This window comes from Rattus norvegicus, chromosome 11 (assembly GCF_021556685.1).
Source record: "Rattus norvegicus strain SHRSP/BbbUtx chromosome 11, alternate assembly SHRSP_T2T, whole genome shotgun sequence".
Taxonomy (NCBI): domain Eukaryota; kingdom Metazoa; phylum Chordata; class Mammalia; order Rodentia; family Muridae; genus Rattus; species Rattus norvegicus.
In genome coordinates, this window is record NC_141544.1 from 38981120 (window position 1) to 38998813 (window position 17694).

Below are 17694 nucleotides of genomic sequence, written 5' to 3' on the forward strand. Positions count from 1 at the left end.
TTGAAGGCTAGGCTCACAACCAAATATAAAGATGATGGTAACATTTCACTTTATTTCTCATATTCTTTGAAATAGTAATAAAATGCTACTTGATACAGCCATGCTTCAGTGGGGTATGCACTGAATCTTGACATTACTCTCTGTGTCTGAGTGAATCTTTGTAAGAATTGACAACATGATTTTGTGATAGTCAGTGCTGATTGTCAACATGGTGACATCTGTAATCACACAGAAGATAAGACAGTGGGTACTTTCACCAGGGAGAGTTTGCCTTAGATTAGCCTCTGTGCATGTTTCTAAGATGATTATATGTATTGGGTTAATTGAGATGTGAATAGACTTTTTTTTAATTGGACATTTTTTTAAATTTACATTTCATATTTTATCCCCTTCCCCAGTTTCTCGTACATAAACCTCCTATCACATCCCCCCTCTCCCTTCTTCTATAAGAGTGTTCCCCCACTGAACCACCCACTCCTCATCACCCTGACATTTCCCTACATTGGGAGGGTGGTTTTGGTGGTGGTGGTCCCGCCTTGGCAGGACCAAGTGCTTCCCTCCCATTGGTGCCCAACAAGACTATCCTCTGCTATATGTGCAGCTGGAGCTATGGGTCTGTCCATGTATAGTCTTTAGGTAGTCGTTTAGTCCCTAGGAGCATGCATTGGTTGGTATTGTTGTTCTTATGGTGTTGTAAACCCTTTCAGCTCCTTAAATCCTTTCTTTAACTCCTCCAATGGGGACCCCATTATCAGTTCAATGGTTGGCTGCTAGCATTTGCCTCTGTATTTGTCATGCTCTGGCAAAGCCTCTCAGAAGACAGCTATATCGGGTTCCTGTCAGCATGCATTTCTTGGCATTAACAATATTGTCTGGGTTTGGTGGCTTTAAGTATATGGGCTGGACCCTCATATCGGGCAGGCTCTTAATGCCCATTCCTTCAGTCTCTGCTCCAAACTCTGTCTCCATAACTCCTCCTATGAATCTTTTTGTTTCCCCCTTTAAGAAGGACTGAAGCTTCCACACTTTGGTTGTCCTTCTTCTTGAGCTTCATGTGGTCTGTGGATTGTATCTTTGGTAATCAGAGCTTGTGGGCTAATATCCAATTATCAGTAACTGTATACCATGCTTTCTTCCTTCCTTTCTTCCTTCCTTTCTTTCTTTCTTTCTTTCTTTCTTTCTTTCTTTCTTTTTTTTTTTTTGCGACTGGGTTACTTCACTCAGGATGGTATTTTTTAGTTCCATCCATTTGCCTATAAATTTCATGACATAACTCTTTTTGATAGCTGAGTAGTGCTCCATCCTGTAGATGTACCACATTTTCTGTATCTATTCCTCTGTTGAAGGGTATCTGGGTTCTTTCCAGCTTCTGGCTATTATGAATAAGGCTGCTATGAATATAGTGGAGCTTGTGTCCTTGTTATATGTTGGGGCATCTTTTAGGTATATGCCCAGGAGTGGTATAGCTGGGTCCTCAGGTAGTGTAATGTCCAATTTTCTGAGGAACCTTCAGACTGATTTCCAGAGTGGTTGTAACAGCTTGCAACCTGACCAACAATGGATAAGTGTTTCTCTTTCTCCACATCCTCCAGAGAATCTGCTGTTACCTGAGGGTTTTTTTCCTTATCTTAGACATTCTGACTGTTGTGAGGTGAAATATCAGGGTTGTTTTGATTTGCATTTCCCTGATGACTAAGGATGTTGAAATTTCTTTCGATACTTCTCAGCAGTTAGATATTCCTCAGCTGAGAATTCTTTGTTTAGCTCTGTACCCCCTTCTTTAATAGGGGTATTTGATTCTCTGGAGTCTAACTTCTTGAATTCTTTGTATATAGTGGATATTATCCTTCTATCAGATGTAGGATTGGTAAAGATATTTCCCAATCTCTTGGTTGCCGTTTAGTCCTAATGACAGTGTCCTTTGCCTTATAGAAGCTTTACAATTTGATGAGGTCCCATTTGTCTGTTCTTGATCTTAGATCACAAGCCATTTGTGTTTTGTTCAGGAAATTTTTCCCAATGCCCCCATGTTCGAGCCTCTTCCCCACTTTTTCTCCTATTAGTTTGAGTGTATCTAGTTTTATGTGAAGGTCTTGATCCACTTGGAATTGAGCTTTGTACAGATCTATAAGAATGGATTGATTTGCATTCTTCTACATCATGCTAACCTCCAGTTGAACCAGGGTCTTTTGTTGAAATTGCTATCTTTTATCCACTGGATGGTGTTAGCTCCTTTGTCAAAGACCAAGTGACCATTGTTGTGGCAGTTCATTTCCCAGTCTTCAATTCTATTAAATTGATATACCTGCTTGACTCAGTATCAATACCATAAAGTTTTTAACACTATTGCACTGTAGTACAGCTTAAGATCAGGGACAGTGATTCTTCCAGAAGTTCTTTTATTGTTGAGGATATTTTTCAATATCCTGGGTTTTTTGTTATTCTAAATGTATGTGAGAATTGCTCTTTCTAACTAAATGAAGAATTAAGTTGGCATTTTGATGGGGATTGCATTGAATCTGATGATTGTTATGGGCAAGATGGCCATTTTTACAATTTTCATCCTGGCAATCCATGACCATGGGAGATCTTTCCATTTTCTGAGATCGTCTTCAATTTCTTTCTTTGGAAACAGAAGTTCTTGTCCTACAGATCATTTACTTGCTTGGTTACAGTCGCAACAAGGTTTTATGTTATTTGTGACTATTGTGAAGGGTTTCATTTCCCCAATTCTTTCTCAGTACGTTTCTCTTTTTAGTACAGGAAGGCTACTGATTTGTTTGAATTAATTTTATATCCAGCCACTTTGGTAAATTTGTTTATCAGACTCATTAGTTTTCTGGTGAAACTTTTGGGGTCACTTATATATACAATCATATCATCTGCAAATAGTGATATTTTGTCTTCTTCCTTTCCCATTTGTATCCCTTTTCCCTTGTTGTCTAATTGCTCTGGCTAGGACTTTGAGTATTATATTGAATAAATAGGAAGAGAGTGAGAAGCCTCGTCTAGTCCCTGATTTTATTGGGATTGCTTCAAGTTTCTCTCCATTTAGTTTAATGTTGACTTCTGGTTTGCTGTATACTGATTTAAATATGTATAGGTATTGGCCTTGAATTCCTGATCTTTCCAAGACTTTTAACATGAACAGACATTGAATTTTTCAAATGCTTTCTCAGCATCTAATGAAATTATCATGTGTTTTTTTTCTTTGACTTTGTTTATATAGTGGATAGTTGACTGATTTCCTTATATTGAATCTTCACTGCATACCTTGGTTAAAGCCTACATGATCATGATAGATGATCATTTTGAGGGGCTCTTGGACTTGATTTGCAAGAATTTTATTGAGTACTTTTGCATTGATGTTGTGATTTCTCTGTTTCTATTTTCATTGTCAGATCCTGAATGGTTTTGTTCAATTTCTTTATCTGTTTGGTTGTGTTTTCCTGTAATTCTTTAAGGGATTTTTGTGTTTCCTCTTTAAGGGCTTCTACTTGTTTACTTGTGTTGTCCTGCATTTCTTTAAGGGAGTTATTTATGTCCTTCTTAAAGTCCTCTATCATCATCATGAAGTGTGATTTTAAATCCAAATATTTCATTTCTGGTGTGTTGGGATATCCATTATTTGCTTTGGTGGGAAAACTGGGCTTTGATGAAGCCAAGTAGCCTTGGTTTCTATTGCTTAGGTTCCTGCACTAGCCTCTTTCCATCTGGTTGTCTCTGGTGTTAGCTGGTCTTGCTATCTCTGACAGTGGCTTGACCTTCCTGTAAGTCTGTGTGACAGCCCTCCTGGAGACAGGCTTTCTCCCATTGGCATCTGGGTACAGAGAGTTGTGGGACTTGGTCAGCTCTGGGCACAGGCAGAAACTAGAAGGGTCCTGTCCCAGAATGCTCCTGGATATGTGTCATAAAGGATACAGGTGGGTCCCTTGGAGCAGAAGTGGTGGTCTTACCTGTGCTCTCGGGTGTGTCAGAGCTCCTGGTGACTGACTTTCAGCTCTTGTGCAGGCAGAGACTGGAAGGATCCTCTCCCTGACTGCTCCTAGGGGGTTCAATAAACATGTCTACCTGGTCTTGGATCCTGCATCACAAAAAAGGAAAGAGCCTAACTGCACAAATGTGTTTATCATTCACCCATACTTTATAACAGCTGATATGATGGGTGATTAGCCTCAAGGTGTCCTGTTGCTGCTATCCACTCCTGTGGAACTGTGAGCCACTGTGTACCCTTTCTCTTCAGGTGCTTTTCTGAAAGCGTCTGATTAACCACAACATCAGGAGATGTAAATAAGAAAAGCATACTTGTAAAGAACTGTAAACTCAAAACCTGACTTCATAAAGTACAATGCATTGGAAGTCCCTAAAATTTTTAATTGTTTAGACAAAGCTCCAATACCACATATATATATATTTATAAACTTATGTCCTTAAATATATTTATATCAATTCCCAAATCTTTCTCCCTTCTTCCACACATAACTCCAACCACAGTTTTCATAAACCTTACCCCTTCTAGCTCCTCCTGCACCTTCCCTTTCTTCTGGATCCACTCCAACTCTGTTTTCTTTCAGAAAACAGCAGACCTACTAGAGATGATAAATCAAACACAAAAAAACAATATATATTAAGACAGAGGGAAAGCTCTCATATTGAGAGTGGATATCATAACCCAGTGGGAGGAAAAGAGCAGACAAAAGATCCAGAGAGAGACATACATGCTCCAACAGTTAGCAAACCCACAGAGACACCAAGCTAATAACTATATATATGCACATGTATGTAGTATATATGTGGAGGACCTTGTAAAGACCCATGTGGGCCCTATGCTTGCTGTTTCGGTCCCTGTGAGGTCACATAAGTCCTACATGGAGACTGTTATCCAGGAGACCTAGCATAGAACTAAACATTACTGGATAAAGCCTCCCCAAAAAATTGACAAAATGATTGCTAATGTTTTTCTGCTATATTCATAGAATCTTCATTAGAGTGGGAGTGGGTACAGAAACAGACAGCAAGACATTATGCAGAAAGAGAGTCTAATCTCCATCAGTTCTCTCCCCTAGTGTCTGGGGAACCCTGCTAAAACCTGAAAAAATCTGAGTCAGAGGGGTGGAGTATAACCTGAAAAACAATTATTTACAATAAGAGAAAAATATTATCTAATTATATTTGATTTTCTTTTAAAATTATTACAGATATTATGATTAGGGAACTATTTTCTATTTAAAAGGAATTAAAACTACTTTAAACTATGGAAGACACTGGGTTTTCACTTTCTCCTTGAATTTTAATTTCTCTTTCACTGGTTAATAATCTTTTTGTCCTGGTTGGAAAATAATGCTTCTATGATCTCTCACACATAGCGTACTTCATCTTTATGGAAGCTCATCAATTAATTTTGAGAGAGTTCTATACTTTAAAAAACAGCTCAAATGGAGTCCTGTCATCATATATACCACTGGAATTGTTGGGAATCCAGCCAGCGTGATAAACCATTATCTGTGCTATGTTCTATGTGAGTGTTATGAATATGGAAAATGAACCTTTGACTTGGTGGTAAGATGTATCACCTTCTCACACTTGGAAAATATGTCTCTGTATCAGTGTGCAGTTACATTCAGATGTCACCATTAATGCTGGAAGACTGTTAATCCCCAGTGCAGGGAATATGTGGGGGACAATAAGGGAAATGTATAGGGGGAATACCCTTGTATGGGGGAAGGGGAGCCGAGGGAATGGGGGCTTATGGGGAAGGGGAATAACTTTTGAAATGTAAGTAAAGAAATATATCTAATAAAAAATTCAAAATAAAGATAGTTAATCCTAACATAAGTGAAATATCAATATTTACAACCATTCTGATAAATTTATATCACTTTGGCATGCTTCTATTATATACATATATATCTATTCTACTATATTAGATAGTAGATCTTTTCTAAACTTGCCTCTTGGTTTGCATAATTTTCAAGATGAAATCCCCATAGTTATTAATTCAGCCTATTAATTACTTAGCATTTCTTTGCCACATCAAGCATTACTCATGTAGTTATTACAGGTCATAAGCTAAACTATCTTTTCAACAACATCTTTGTGGGAAATTTCATTGTTGCATTATACATTCTCATCAAGCACGCTGTTCTAACAGTGTACCCCATGGAGTACTGCCTAAGCCAGTGTTTTGTATTAGCTGTTCAAGGCATTCATATTCCAATCACCCACCAACAATGGAGATTAGACATTTGATGACACCATAAGATACTTCATTTAGCTGAACTCTGGGTTGAAATGTACTGAAAAGATGCCATGAATCTGGAAAATTCCCTTCCACTTACCTTTCTGTTCCTGGTCTGGATCTCAGACATTCTTTGTGTTTTCTTCTCACTTTAATGTCATACATCCTTTTTTTTTTCATACAGAAATAGTATTTCTCAAAACTGTATCTTAACTTCTAGACTACATAAACATGCTAGTATTACCAATATACTAGAGGAGTAGAAGGTCCTTCAGCTAAGTTATTTAAGATGCTCCAATGGAACTACTACTGTATTTTCAAAAAATAATTAGCATTAAGTTACTATGTAACTCAAAATGTGTTTATAATTATGACAAAAATATGAATGACTCCCATGGTTGCTTCTATGTATTATGCTTAATGAACTTGGGTTTTATTAATAGTTTTCATTTTCTTAAGCAGAATAATGTGAACAGAGAAAAAAGCCAGGGAATTTGTCTTTGGTTATTTGTAATGTAATATTTTTCTATCAATTCTGAGAAATGTGAAACATTGATTATCATGCATAATATTTATGCATAATTGTTTTGATAAACATCTTCTATGATAAGACCCATGGCTTTGTTTTGTTTAAATCCACATGGCCCAGGCTGGCCTGAGAGCTGTGACACTACTCCTCTGCCATCTTCCTGACTACTAGAATCTATAGGGTGACACACTATAATTTTACTGTTTTGTCTTATTTTCTTTTACATTCTTTAATGTCACCGTATCTCTGTGGTATTCACTCACAATTCTTTCTTATTATTTCTCTATATTTCTATCTCCTTTTCCTCCTCCTCTTCCTCCCTCCCTCCCTCTCTCTCTCTCTCTCTCTGTTTCTCTCCCTGTCTCTGTCTCTCTCTGTGCATTCATGCGTGTGTGTGTGTGTGTATGTGTGTATGTTGTTTCATTCTTTTGGACTTTTGGACTTGATATTTCTTTAGAACACATGCAGTTATTTTCACAGACTCAAGTATATGTCCCTAGACAAAGTGAGACTATTAGCATGGTCACATTAGTAAAACATCTAAAGCAAAATATTTTATAATAGTAACTATTTCTAGGATTTGTCTCTTTCGTATCTAATAAAGAACTTTCCATACGGTCTTGCTACATGTAAGGTTAAAACTATAGAGTATCTAAGGTTTTTTCCAACTCTTAGGAATGTGTAATAGCACTATTGTATGAAGCAATTCTTTAATTTATTTCTTAAATAATGCAGATGCCTATGATTCTAGAAAAGACACATTTGGAAAAATACATTAAAATCAAGCTCTAGTAATTTTAGCTTTAGAAGTCTATTAAATGCTACACAATATCAGTTCATAATACATTGAAGTAGAGATTTTCTTAGTTGTGTTCCAGCATTGACTTCCAAGAATCAAACAAAATAGAAAACACAGAGTAGCCTGTACCAAAGGGACACAGAGCAGTCTGAGAAATGGAGGGATTCTTTATCCAGGAGTTGTAGATCTTAAAATAAAGAAATGAAAGTTTTCATGTGACTCATACCTAAATACTTTCCTTTGTAATTTCTGTAGTTCAAAAAAATTCACAAAATAAATTATATGCTAACACATATCTCCTGGCCAGGGTTTATGGTGTCAAGGTAAGAAGATAATTTTTATGTCATAGCATTGTTTTAAATAAAATTGTGTATATCATATTGCCAAGAGTAGAATCAAATTAAATTACGAATGCATTATAGTCTAGGGTTCATTGGGAAGAACTGTATCGGAGTTAGGAAAAATCAAATTGAAGACAGACAGAGGAATGCCAGCCACATGGACTTGCAGACTGGCTTGGAAAAGCAAATGAAGACATTTGTGTAAAGTTGACAATGACTATGGATTCTGTAATCTTTCAGAATAACAGAGTATTAGCTGTAGTCTTTCATCACTTAAATAATGACCATCAGGAACATTGACATAATATTAGTTGTAGTTTGTTCATATGGCCTGGTTGATTTTTATCTGTCAAGAAATGATCTCTCTTTTATTTTAACATTTTTTTTAAAATTCAATTTTGGTTAAGTTCTCAGTAAGAAGTGAGTATATCCAAACAGTACACTATTATTATAGGTGATCCTGTGAATATTTTTATTGGGAATGCTATTTATGGAGCAGTTTATGGTCATCACAGGCATAAACATTTATAATGCTGAACTCAAGAAGATAACCCTAGCAGGTATTATCTGAGACATGAGTTGCCATATAAAGGTATACAATATTCTTACAAAGATTTAACCTACAATGAAGATTAATGTTATGGCATGAGTAAATTAAAAATTATGGATAAAAATTACTTCTCATTCCTAGAAGATGTAAACTCAAAACAGACTCCATATTATTCTGGCTCTTATAGTCTCCCAGTAATCAGTGAGTCTTTTTTTGTAGATATATTCCTTGGGACTTGGCTTTAGGACTCTGAAATGTTCTTGATTGTCATATTCTACCATATTCTACTAGATATATCAAGATCAAAGCAGTAGACATATTAATATGGGTGGGAGAAAGGCCATGTGTTCTTAACTCTACACAAAGGACCATAAGTAATTAAGGGGCACTGAGAGAAAGAAATAGTCTTCGGTAGGAAGGAGAACACAAATGATCAGATTGAAAACATACATACATGTAGTAATATTCAGATTGCAGAGATTGTATGTATATATATGTGTGTGTGTGTGTGTGTGTGTGTGTATGTATGTATGTTAAGATCTTTTACACTTTAGGTAACATTTGGTTGTCTATTGATAAAAAAAATAACATTTCTTTCTCTAGCTTCAGTCTAACCTCATTTCGTGGAATGAGTCCAGAGCACTGTGCTGTTTTGAAATAATATTGTAGATAAATTAAACACTTCAGATTGCATTGTTTAAAGAGGATTGCAGGCAATACTTCAGGAAAAGAAAATAGAGGAGGTAGTTGAACGAAAGTATAATATTAATTCTCTAGTATACTCTACTGATGTTTTAAATTTTTGTGTTATTATCAAGTTTCTGTTTCAAGGCTTGGGAGATTGGCTTTGTCAGTGACTATGGCAAGAACATGTGCCTATAAAGCAAAATGAGTAGCTATGGTAGGGGAAGGAAAGAACTTTTGTCAAGATTGACCAGAAAATAATAGCACTCAAATACCTTATTATCTTTTTTCTTGACAATATGGTAAACACTAGCTTGGAGACCTAGGCCATTAATAGGCAACACAGAGTGGAAGGAAGTATGTGTCTGACAGTATGGTGTTACTCTTGAGACTGCTATTGGTGTTGCAGGGGCAAGTCCATGCAGGTCCTACTCTCCAAAGTATTTATTGGGTGACATTCTTAGGCTGCAGCAGTAGTAAGTTCCTGTATAGCTCTATGTGTGCCATATTCTTCAATGTCTTGAAGAGATTGGCTATTGCTAAGGAAATGGTGTAAATAGGATGACAAGTCATGTTTATTGAGTCATTACCTACAAGGTTCTACATTTCACAGCTACAAGAAATATATTATGTTCTGTTTGGTCACTGACATTTTGAGATTGTAGTCTCTCTTAGAATATTCTAATTTGCATTAGAAAAGATTAACTGATACCGTATGTCAAACACCTATAAAAATCTATGTAACTTTTTGAAGTGTTAATTTGATGATAACATAAAAAGTAGATGTAAACTGATATATAGAAAGATAGATGTAAACACAAATATAGATAGAGAGATAATATATATTATATACATACTAGAACTTAATTAAAAAACCAAAGCTTGCCATTATGGTTGAAATTGGTCTGATTTTTCTCTACTGTATTCTGCTGCAACACAGGAATAAATTCTATCAGGTAGTAGCAACATATATAATTATACTAGTTTTATAAAACTTGCTTAATATAATAGAGAAGATGGTAGCACCTTTCATCTCAACACGGTGAATTCTGGTGTAATAAGACAGAAGATGATTCCTGTGTCCTTAAAACTACTGAAGAGGGAGAAAGGTCTCTTTTATTGTGATAAACAGTCATTTTAAAAGGCATTATTTCATCTGGTAATATGTTGTCTGTAGTGACTGGTCAGTTAATTCTCATTAAATCTCAAATGATCCTCATTATATGAAGCAGGAACCAAGTCATCAGTACATGTTACAAACAAAACAAAACAAAACAAAACAAAACAAAACAACAACAACAACAACAACAACAAAAAGGCATAGGCTTCCAAGTCTGTACTAGAGAGAATGCAAAATTTTTAAGTAGGAATCAGACTGAAGATGGAGAAGAAAATTCAATTCACAACTTTTGTGGCACAGGGAATCTCTGTGTTTGACCAAATTAGGATGTATCAGAATGGCAACTTAAGAAGATTTTGATTGTCCCTAAAACAAAGAAAAGATGAATGCGTGAAGTAATGGAAGTCATTTTGAACAGCCTTATCTGTGTACATTGCATACATGTACTAAAAGTATACTCAGCATTCCAATAATAAACATAATTATTCTGTATCATTAAAAATAAGGATCATTTTATTTGTTCTTTTTAAATAAATTTTGGTTGAAAGTCGATTTTAGTTGATGTTAGAATGGCTACTCCAGCTTGTTTCTTGGGACCATTTGCTTGGGAAAAATTTTTCCAGCCTTTTACTCTTAGGTGGTGTCTGTTTTTGTTACTGAGGTGTGTTTCCTGTATGCAGCAAAATGTTGGGTTCTGTTTATGTACCCAGTCTGTTAGTCTATGTCTTTTTTCTTTTTTTAACTCAGGAATTGAGTCCATCGTTGTTAAGAGATATTAAGGTAAAGTAATTGTTGTTTCCTGTTATTGCTGTTATAGATGAGGAATTATGTATATTTGACTCTCTTGTTTTGGGTTTGTTGCAAGAAGATTACTTTCTTGCTTTTTCTAGGGTGTAGTTTCCCTCTTTATGTTGGAGTTTTACACTCATTATCTTTGTAGGGCTGGATTTGTGGAAATATACTGTGAAAATTTAGTTCTGTCATGGAATATTTTGGTTTCTTTTTCTGTGTAATAGAGAATTTTGCTGGCTATAGTAGCCTGGGCTGGCATTTGTGTTCTCTTAGGGACTGTATGACATCTGATCAGGATCTTTTAGCTTTTGTAGTCTCTATTGAGAAGTTTTGTGTGTTTCTGATATGTCTGCCTTTATATGTTACTTGACCATTTGCCCTTGCTGCTTTTAATATTTTTCCTTGTTTTGCACATTTGCTATTTTGATTATTATGTGAAGAGAGGGATTTATTTTCTAGTGCCCTCTATTTGGAGTTCTGTGGGCTTCTTGTATGTTTATGGGCATCTCTTTATTTAGGTTAGGGAAGTTTTCTTCTATAATTTTGTTGAAGATAAACTGGCCCTTTAAGTTGGGAGTCTTCACTCTCTTCTATACTTATTATCCTTAGGTTTGATCTTCTCATTGTGTCCTGGGTTTCCTGGATGTTTTGTGCTAGGAGCTTTTTGGGTTTTACATTATCTTTGATGGTTGTGTCAATGTTTTCTATAGTATCTTCTGCCCCTAAGATTCTCTATTCTATCTCTTGTATTCTGTTGGTGATGCTTGCATCTATGACTCCTGATCTTTTCCCTAGGATTTCTATCTCCAGAGTTGTTTTCTTTTGTGATTTCCCTATTGTTTCTATTTCCATTTTTAAATCCTGGACAGTTTTGTTCAATTCCTTCACCTGTTTGGTTGTGTTTTCCTGTAATTCTTTAAGGGATTTTTGTGTTTCTTCTTTAATGGCTTCTGCTTGTTTACCTGTGTTGTCCTGTATTTCTTTAAGCAATTTATTTATGTCTTCCTTAAAGTTCATCATCATCATCATGAGATGTGAATTTAAATTCAAATCTTGCTTTTTCGCTGTATTTGGATATCCAGTATTTGCTTTGGTGGGAGAACTGGGTTCTGATGATACCCCATAGTCTTGGTTTCTGTTGCTTAGGTGTCTACACTTGCCTCTTGCCATCAGGTTTCTGGTGTTAGCTGGTTGCTGCCTCTGACTGGAATTTGTACCTCTCATGGGCCTATGAGCCTATGATCTTAGGAGTGAAAGAACTCTTGGAAGACCAGCTCTCTACAGGCAGATTTGGCCATAGTGGGCTGTGGGACAGCCTTAGCTCTGAATGCAGATAGAGACTGGAAGAATCCTGTTCCAGGCTGCTCAACGGTTCCTGTGTCCTGTGTGCTCCTGGTGAGTCTCTCTTTGGACGGTTATTGAAGTGAAAGTGGGGTCTCACCTGTGGACTTAGGAGTGAGAGCACTCCTTGGTGACCAGCTCTCTTTGGGCAGAATTTGGGTATGAATGGCTACGGGACAGCTTTAGCTCTGAATGCAGATGGAGACTAGAAGCTTGTTCTTTTTTTTTTTTTATGATATCTTTTGTTTGATTCTATGTTTGGAAGACCCATGTAATTTTTCCATTCTAACATGAACACATTTTTTTTAAATCTTGTAAATAAATAAAACACTCCACTGCAGAGTCTTCCAGGGTGATCACCACACAACTTTAAAAGATTCAAAGTTAAGGTATTTGGTTTGAAAACTCCATTGTGTGTGCTGTATTTCTCTCATGATTTCCTCAGCATGGAGAAACTCTAGCTAGGTGGCTAAGTATGGCCCATGTTGACTTTATTTACCAAAGAAAGACTTGCGTTCTGCAAAGAAATGGAGTGCAGGTGAATCAATGACAATCTGCTTTAAAATTTTTCAAATTCTACTTTGATACTTTTGTTCTGTGCTGAATAGGCCCAGTTCAGTGATTGTTACATTGTCTATGTATCTGTGTTTAATTTTATTCTTATAATATGTATAATTGTAGATACTAGCAGCTATTTTAACATCTATATTAACTAATTTATCGAATATTAATTATCTAATTAATGTTAATATCTATATTACTTTTATACATTAATATCTCTAGCTTATATACTACTGAATATTATTAAATATATTAATACAGTTTATTATAGAAGTTATTTAATTAGATTATTATTTACATTTTAAAATTATGTAAAATACTGTCTTAGCATATATTTATTTTATTTGTGATAAAGTAGGACACATTTAAATACAATAATACACAAGGAAACTGATTGTAAGGGAAAAAAACAGGAAAATATGTTTGCATTCAGAGACTTGGCTAGCATTTGAACTGGTCTATGATTTTATACTACCGTTGGACACATGTGATATGTAATTATTTGGTGTAGCTATGTGTTCACAGTCCAAATGTAAAAATAGAACAACAAGCCAAATAAAATTTGGCTCCTCCTACGTAGCCTCACTGATGATCAATGATGCACTATTCTTAGCCAGTGATTAACAAACCTATTTGTCAATAGCTGTCACTTCCCTTTTACCTTCTGAAGGAATCCTCAGAACTCTAGTACCGAATTACTTGTGAAAGAAGTTCTATAGACTACAGTGATGATGAGATCACCAGATCATGATTAATACCATGATTTCTAGGATATATATATATATATATATATCATATCATATATATATATATACATATATATATATATATATCAACAGTACCAAATTTAATGTTACTAACTCAAACATTGTTTTTTAACATTTAGGAAGCAAATTTCGCAAAAGCAATGATTGTTATAGTAGAACACTCCCTGTTGCATGTAATATTCAAAAATCAATTCAACCACATTATCGCAGGCTATGTTCTAGTAAAGCAATCTCTCTGCCCCTATGATCCCTCTGTGGTAGCTGCTCAACTTGCAGTTCCCTTGCCTTGGAATTGCTCACATTTCTGTCATCTGCTCCTGGGGGCTAGCTGTCACAAATCCCTGTAACACAGTAAAATCAAAACTCTAAAGGCTTGTAATTTATCAGTCAGATTTATAACAATAAATTCTCAACTCACAAAATGCCCAAACAATGAGCTCCAAACCAATTAATATTGATAACAAGCTGCCCACCTAGATTGGACAACTTTCCCTATATTAAGATATTCATAGCTACCTGTGGCTGTTTACAGCCATGTGTACTGGGTTCATCCTCTTCTCTCTCCCATCTTTTCTGTCCTTCCGTCCTCTCTGTTCCCTGTCCTCTTTGTCCTGTCTCTCTTTTCTTTTTTTTTCACTACCCAATCACAGACTCCAGTCTTACATTTCACCTGCCCTCACCTACATATGGACAGCAATCCACAAATTCCCTTAAGGGAAACACATGTGCTCTGCTACAGCGCAAGCTTCTGCTTATTCCACACCAGGAAGTCTTAAGCGGCTAAACGCCATCAAGAGTTATCATCACTTCTCATTATCTGTTTTCACAACATTATTGAGGACAAAGAAACACATCCATCAGTCTTCAAATGCAACAATGTGGAGATTCAAGGAGCTTTGCTTTTCTCTCACAATTGGAATATGGAGTACAGCCTTACTGCTGGTACCACTTGATATTCTTGCTTCATGCTGCACCAGGGATTAACAGATTTTGCAGGCAAGACAGAATGAAGTAGAGAATTACGTAGGAAACTTGATGTTTCTCTATGGAGGCATGTAATCCTATCCTATTTAATATCTTGATTAGTATGTAGCAGAACTGTTTATTTCTAATCTCAGTTCAAGACATTGCTTATAAACTGTTTTGCCAGCTGTAATGTGAAGGAGCTTCATTGGGTTTTTATTGTGTCCCTATAATTCAGATTATCTTTCTGATCTTTCTAATGACAAGTCTTGATCCTGGTTCACTTTCTTCTTTGCAGATAATCAAGTTTCCTTCAGAGATTGGAAGTCCTAAGTCTTACATGTCAATGTGTTTGATTCCCCAAGATATTTATTTGAAGAACAAAACATAAATCATTCCTGTTCCTAAATTCACAGCTATTATATGCAATTGCAATCAATCCTGTTCAGGTGAACCTCAAATCTTAAGTTCTCTGTCTAAAATGTTCTCCAGTCATTGTCTTGGTGCTTAAATAATGCAAGCAATGCTGAGAAGATACACCAAGGGGTATTTGTATATTTATTCATTTGTGTGTGTGTGTGTCTGTCTGTCTGTCTGTGTGCGATAACAATTGTTGAAGAAGAAGATGCTATGAATTTAGGAAAGAGGGAATGTGAGGGAACATGAGACATGTAGGAGAGCTAATGCAGAGGGAGATATGTAAAAATTATATTTCATTAAATAAAAATAATTTTGTTGCTTCAAAGTATTTTAGGCAATCAAAAACTAAAGTTGATGTTAAAATCTGCTAGAGCTTTATTTGTTGCAAAGAGAACAAGGTGTCAATGGATGTTAAATCTGAATAGGATTTTCCAAGATTCCTCAAATGAGCACATTCCTCAGGAGGAGATAAAAGACAATCTGCCAGTATGATTTTTCTTGAACAAAAATGAAAATATAAACAAGTCGAAATTCTCTTATGAGAATTTATGTGACAAGCATATCATATAAAATTGCTGGACTTGGTTCACATTGCAGGAATTTACAGATATAAAGAACTACATTTCTTCTTCTCTGGCTCGAGTGCATGTAGTTTAAGAACATTGGATGTCAGAACTATGAAGAGAAAATAGTTGAAATGCACATATCTCATTGCCTGGCACAGAGAGTTAAAGAAATCTGTTGTTTCTTATCTTTACATTTTAATCTTTTATTCAATGTTTATAATATAATAGAGACTGATTTTAACGCACATCAACTTTGAATCTTGTATTTTGTGTTTCTGGTATGAATTTTCCATTAACACATGATGGTCAAGATCTTCTTGCTTAAATTCATAACATTAATAATGGAATACAATGTCACTGATAGGCCACTCTTTTCTTACCCCTCCCAAAATGTCATAAAATTTTAGGCAGAGGAAAGGATGAGGTAATATATCTCATATGCCAATAGGATATTAATTTCTAAAGAATGCATCCCTAACATTTGAATGTTACGGAACACTTTCTAAGTTAACTCCCCAAAGGGTGTAACAAAACCTAAATGAATCTGTAAAAGTCGTTTACGAAACGTATTACATTAAGTTTGGGAGAATGTGGTTTTAGGAATTTTTCTGAACACAGTATGCAGACTCCCCTCTCTCAATCCTTGCATATGTCATGAACATCCACTCCTCAAAAGAAAACATTTCTAAGCTCAAAATTATATCATTTAGGTGACTAGATATTTCAACTTTTAAGTTTATGTCAACACTGAAACACTTCATACTCTTAACATTAACAAGCATGGTTTTCTCAGTGCTCTCATGAAGTAATTCTATGAAGACATAGTAGCTGAAGCCAAACTTAAGTGCAGGAAGGGTTGAAGAATCTTGACTCCATTAGACAAAGACATTTGATAAGCAGCTATGTGCCTAATTGCTTCTTGACACTGTTCTATTTTACTTTCTTTTTAGCTTTGAGACAGAATGATTGCTGTAAAATTGTATCTATGACCCATTAAGAAAATACAAAGTGAAATTGTTTTTTTTTTCAAATCATGTATGTTTATTTTTTTTATTAACTTGAGTATTTCTTATATACATTTCGAGTGTTATTCCCTTTCCCAGTATCCGGGCAAACATCCCCCTCCCCCCTCCCCTTCCTTATGGGTGTTCCCCTCCCGAACCTCCCCCCATTGCCGCCCTCCCCCCACCAGTCTAGTTCACTGGGGGTTCAGTCTTAGCAGGACCCAGGGCTTCTCCTTCCACTGGTGCTCTTACTAGGATATTCATTGCTACCTATGAGGTCAGAGTCCAGGGTCAGTCCATGTATAGTCTTTAGGTAGTGGCTTAGTCCCTGGAAGCTCTGGTTGCTTGGCATTGTTGTACATATGGGGTCTCGAGCCCCTTCAAGATCTTCCAGTTCTTTCTCTGATTCCTTCAACGGGGGTCTTATTCTCACTTCAGTGGTTTGCTGCTGGCATTCGCCTCTGTATTTGCTGTATTCTGGCTGTGTCTCTCAGGAGCGAACTACATCCGGCTCCTGTCGGTCTGCACTTCTTTGCTTCATCCATCTTGTCTATTTGGGTGGCTGTATATGTATGGGCCACATGTGGGGCAGGCTCTGAATGGGTGTTCCTTCAGTCTCTGTTTTAATCTTTGCCTCTCTCTTCCCTGCCAAGGGTATTCTTGTTCCCCTTTTAAAGAAGGAGTGAAGCATTCACATTTTGATCATCCATCTTGAGTTTCATTTGTTCTAGGCATCTAGGGTAATTCAAGCATTTGGGCTAATAGCCACTTATCAATGAGTGCATACCATGTATGTCTTTCTGTGATTGGGTTAGCTCACTCAGGATGTTGTTTTCCAGTTCCAACCATTTGCCTATGAATTTCATAAAGTCGTTGTTTTTGATAGCTGAGTAATATTCCATTGTGTAGATGTACCACATTTTCTGTATCCATTCCTCTGTTGAAGGGCATCTGGGTTCTTTCCAGCTTCTGGCTATTATAAATAAGGCTGCAATGAACATAGTGGAGCACATGTCTTT

The 17694-nt window shown here is 36.2% G+C and overlaps 1 long non-coding RNA gene across 1 annotated transcript in view; it reads left to right on the forward strand.

The window, feature by feature from the left end:
- Positions 1 to 16699, forward strand: part of LOC148002490 (uncharacterized) — a 32165-nt gene extending 15466 nt beyond the window's left edge. The window contains exons 3-4 of the long non-coding RNA XR_015633003.1: positions 12227 to 12448; positions 14984 to 16699. This is a non-coding gene — a long non-coding RNA (uncharacterized LOC148002490). The remainder of the gene's footprint in view (positions 1 to 12226; positions 12449 to 14983) is intronic.
- Positions 16700 to 17694: the final 995 nt, after the last annotated feature.